Below are 5682 nucleotides of genomic sequence, written 5' to 3' on the forward strand. Positions count from 1 at the left end.
AGGGTATAAATTCTTGTTTAAAAAAATAACATTGTCATAGTTGATATGAAATGATCGTTGATATGGTATGATACGTTATGATATGATAAGATATGATACGTTATGATATAAGATATGGTAAGATACGTTATGATATGATAAGATATGATACGTTATGATATGATAAGATATGGTAGGATACGTTATGATAAGATATGATACGTTATGATATAATAAGATAAGGTAGGATACGTTATGATATGATAAGATATGGTACGATACGTTATGATATGATAAGATATGATACGTTATGATATAGCGGCATCAGACGTCATATAATCAAATACAAATTTGAAATTTTTGAAATTTTGTTTACCCATTAATCATTGTGCTGACATGCACATGCAATTAACCGACTAACTACCACAAAAACCAACCCAACAACAACAGCTGACTACAAACAATCTATCAATAATTAAAATTTGACCAAATGACTGACTAACCAACGAATCAATCAGTCAACCAACCAACCAGTCAGTCAATCAATGGAATGCAAGAATGATGAATTGTCAAGAAATCACTTAATTTAAGTGAAAAATTTAGCAGTATATGCAGTATACATACATACATACATACATACATACATACATACATACATACATACATACATACATACATACATACATTCAAACAAACAAACCAACAAACAAACGCACCACACATACACACACACACAAACAAACATACACACACACTTATATACACAAACGTGTCTGAGTGCATCCATATTCAAGTGTTTAGATTTGATGAAAAAAAATAATAATAAAAAATGCAAAACATGGAAAGAATAAAAAAATATAAATAAAAAACTAAATATGATCAGGATAAATATAGCTCTAGAAAATGTGAATAAATGAATGACTGAATGACTGAGTGAGTGAATGAATGAATGAATGGATGAATGAGAAATAAACAAACAGTTGAGATAACGAATGAATGAAAGAAAGACAGACAGATTGAGAGATAAATAAATAACACAAAAAACCAAGCAAGCTACTAACTATCAATCACTCAATCAAACTTGAAGATTTTTGCCAAAAATGAAAACACACACAAACACACACACACACACACTTACAGGCATACATATTTATATACTTATATAGGAGTAATAAATATCCCATACTAATTATGCATGTTGACATTATTATTACCTTTATTATTATTATTTTATTATTATTATTATTATTGTGAAAATTGAAAAAAGCCAATAAGTAAAATGCAATAAAAAAAACATCTTCAAATCAAAATATTCTTCTTACATCTCTAAAGTCAATTTATAGATTAGTTTCAATAATCATATTCTCTACAAACACCAATTATGGTTTCTCTCTCTCTCTCTTACTCTCTCTCACTCACTCTCTCTCTCTCACACACACACACACACACAGACACACATACACACACCAACACACATGCACATGCACGCTCGCACACACATATAGTGGCCAATAACATGATAATGTTGTATCATAAACCCGTCCAACATATATACAAAGAAGCAAACTGAATAAAAAAGTTAATGACAGCTATTATCTTGACATTGAAAAAAAAACATAGAGAATAAATATATAATTAATTAATTAATTAATTAATTAATCACCTGGTTAATTAGCATTAGTGTATAACTAACCTTCAATGACATTAATTAAACAGTAAACAGTTATCCAAAGGTGACATTAACAAGTGAAATACCAAACAACAACTAGCATTCATTAGAAGAACAATTAGAGGTGTGTGTTAAATCATAGTTTGTGTGCTTGCGTGTGTGTGAGCGTGCGTGTTTCCGGTTTTTCTGACTGGCATTAATAAAATATAAATAATTTATAATAGTTTATAAAATCTTCAGAAGTCAACATACCTTAATAAAATTGAAGCATTATATTCAAACATGAATACATACAAACAAACTAACACACACATACATACACACGCAAACAAACATACATACACACACGCACACACAAACAACAAGAAAACAAATGGAAAAGCAATCAATCAACACAATTGCTAGTTCAGCAGTGATATTTCAGAAGCTGAAAATAGAGAGGGAAAGAAAAGAAAAAGATGGAAAGAGAGAAACAAGAGAGAACAAGAGAACAGATAGAGAGAAAAAGAGAGAGGAGAGAAAGAGAGTAAAAAAAGAAAGAGGAATTTTGTCATGTTGTACTCTAAATGGAACTCACCTTCGAAAAACTTTTACTGAATACCATGTCCTTATTAACTACTCAAATTAACACCATCACATCATCTGTCGTTATTATTGACTGCTGCTATAATTATAATAATAATTATTATTCTTATTCATATTATTTTATTTTATTATTATTCATATTTTTATTTTCATTTTAAGTTAATTAGTGTCACAGAGTCCAATTTTTATTTTATTCACATTCCCTTTCAGAATTACTCTAAAAAAAGAGAGATAACACCAATTAACGTTTTCAAAGAAATATAAGCATACGCACACACACACAAACACACACATCAAAACACACATAAACACACACACACCACATACCGTCCATATATGGAAAAACGCCATAACAACACACACACACAGACAGACACACACACACACAGAGACACGCCATAAATCAAGCAATAATGAAGATATTTAATTGAAACCTACCTACCTACACACCATTACCTGAATTGAACTCATCCTTTGAGTACACTACATTTCTACACTTCCCTACACGCACACACGCACAAAAACACACACACACACACACACACGTACACTTTTAGTATTATCACTAATAATTCACAAACACATATCATAAATAACTTAACGGATATCTATAAATAAAATAAAGCCGTGATCAACTGTGTATTTAAGAATGTATTGGCCTTTTCTGATGTGTTTATTATAGACAAGAGAAGAGTCATCAATATTAATTAGGATATAAATGGGTCTCAGGCCTATGTGAAATGTTTAAATGTTTATGCACACACGCACACACACACGCACGCACGAATGTACACATATACATACACAAACAGACACCTTTATTTATATATTTTATCACGTTAACAGACACCTTATTAAATTTAATTGCAATAATAAAACTAAACTAATAAACAAGACATTAAAATTTCTCTCTCTCTCTCTCTCTTTCCCTCCATCCATATTTCTCTCAATTTCTTCTCATCTCTTAGTTAAACTGCTGCTAAGGAAATCGTATGCTGAAGAATGTAAGGATAGATGAATGAATGAATGAATGAATGAAAGAATGGGCAAATGTATGCACGGTTGAATGAATATATTTAGCATGAACAAACGAATGTACGAATGAATGAATGGATGGATGAATGAATGTACGAATGAATGAATGGATGGATGAATGAATGAATGGATGAATGAATGAATAAACAGTTGAATGAATGAACGGATGGAAGGGAAATCAAGAAGATAAATTACTTCTTATTCTTCACTAAAAAAAGAACCAGACTAAACTATGTGAGTACAGCACAGAACTTAAGAAAACGATACCCAGGTATAATATATCAGGATATATGTATAACATAATACACACAAACGCACGCACACAAACAAACACACAAACGAATGTGAATGGGTACATGGTATAAACTTAACAAATACCAAAAAAAAAATTATATACAAACATTATAGATTAGATTTTTAGTTGATCAGAATAAAATCAGGTTTCATTAAAATATATATAAACCACACACACACACACACACACACACACACACACACACACACACACACACACACACACACACACACACACACAGTAGCTATTTGCAATTAACAGTGATCTAGTTAGCTAGCATTTTTCTAATGTATCTGCATTATAGAGAAGGTAACTTTCGATAGCAATTTTAATTGACATATGAACCACACACCATTGCACCAAAGCAGAGACAAGAAAATAATAAAAAAAATAATAATAACAACAATAATAATAATAACAAAAAAAAATAACAAAAATAATATCTGCTGTAATAAGGATAAAAAATATTTTTTCCCCTATTTGCACATACTTAGAAAAACAAACACAAATACAAATAGTTACAAACATTTACAAAGATTGATCTTTGAAAAAATGTGTGTATGTATGTATGTATGTGTGTGATGTTTGTACGTTTGTATGTATGTATGTGTGTGTAATGTATGTAGTAATGTATGTATGTGTGATTGTGCGTGGTGTGTGTGTTTTTGCGTGTGTAAGTAATTTTTTTAACGCATAAACAAATCCCCTCCCATATTCAATGAACAGTTTTTTTTTCTCATTAACAAATTTAAAAACTGTGATTCTTAGGAATACGAATGGATAAATAAGGGAAAATAATGATGACGACGACGACAATGATGGTGAAGTTGATGATAGTGACATAGGAATAGTTAATGGGAAAACGACTGTGGATACCGAAATGTATGTATGTGTGTTTCTATGTTTCTATGTACGTATGTCGGTATGTGTGTATGTTGGTATGTGTGTGTGTGTGTGTGTGTGTGTATGTATGCATGTATGTGTGTATATATGTAAGTATGTAAAAGTTAAAAAATACAAACCACAAACTGTCCAACTCTTCCAAGGCAACTTATCACTATATATATATATATATATATATATATATATATATATATATATACTAGAGTATTATACTATACTAAATGTAATTAAATAAACATTAAAAAATAATATATATATTTATTTATATTATATAATATTATTATAATATATAATAATAGCAGCTTTAACAGTGAAAATTCAATATGTAATGTGTAATTATATAATGGCTAATAGTATAAAATCAAAGTCAGATATGTAACATGCTTAGTGGTATAATAAATATAAGTTAGATTAGTAATAATGATTATTATTAATATTGTTACTTATTAATGATATTTATTATTATTATTTTGTTATTATTATTATTATTATTTATTATTATCTTTTAAGTGATTTCGTTTAATATATGTAGTAGGAAAACCCTCATGGAAGTATACTGGATGGGCAGGAGGTTTAACATACCTGCAAATGAATGAAATTATCATACTCAAATAATAAATATTTAATATTAAATATTTATTAAATAATTAATATTAATTACTCAATAAAAGTAATAAATTATCTAATAAAATTGAAAAACCAAAGGAAAAAAAACTTCAAAACACAGTTGCAAAACAGGACAGATTGAATACATAGGATATGATACCATACATACATAGATACCATACATACATAGATACCATACATACATAGATACCATACATACATAGATACTATACATACATAGATACCACACATACATTCATACATACTTACGTGCATGCATACATACATACTTACATACAACATACATAAACACATACAATAGACTAACATTCCCTCATATAATACAATAGAAACAGCAAAACAACAACAAAAAACAACAGATAACAACAATAGTTTGTTCCTGAAAATAAGCATTGCAGTGTGAAGCTTGAAAACTTTATATATATATATATATATATATATATATATAAATATATATATTTATATATATATCTGTGTGTGTGTGTATACGATATATATATGTATATATATATATTGGATACATGACAACATCGAATGACAACAAGACATTTTCTTATTCACAACTAACAAAATCTGTATTTATTCAGTA

This window comes from Helobdella robusta, assembly GCF_000326865.2.
Source record: "Helobdella robusta unplaced genomic scaffold HELROscaffold_16, whole genome shotgun sequence".
Taxonomy (NCBI): Eukaryota; Metazoa; Annelida; class Clitellata; order Rhynchobdellida; family Glossiphoniidae; genus Helobdella; species Helobdella robusta.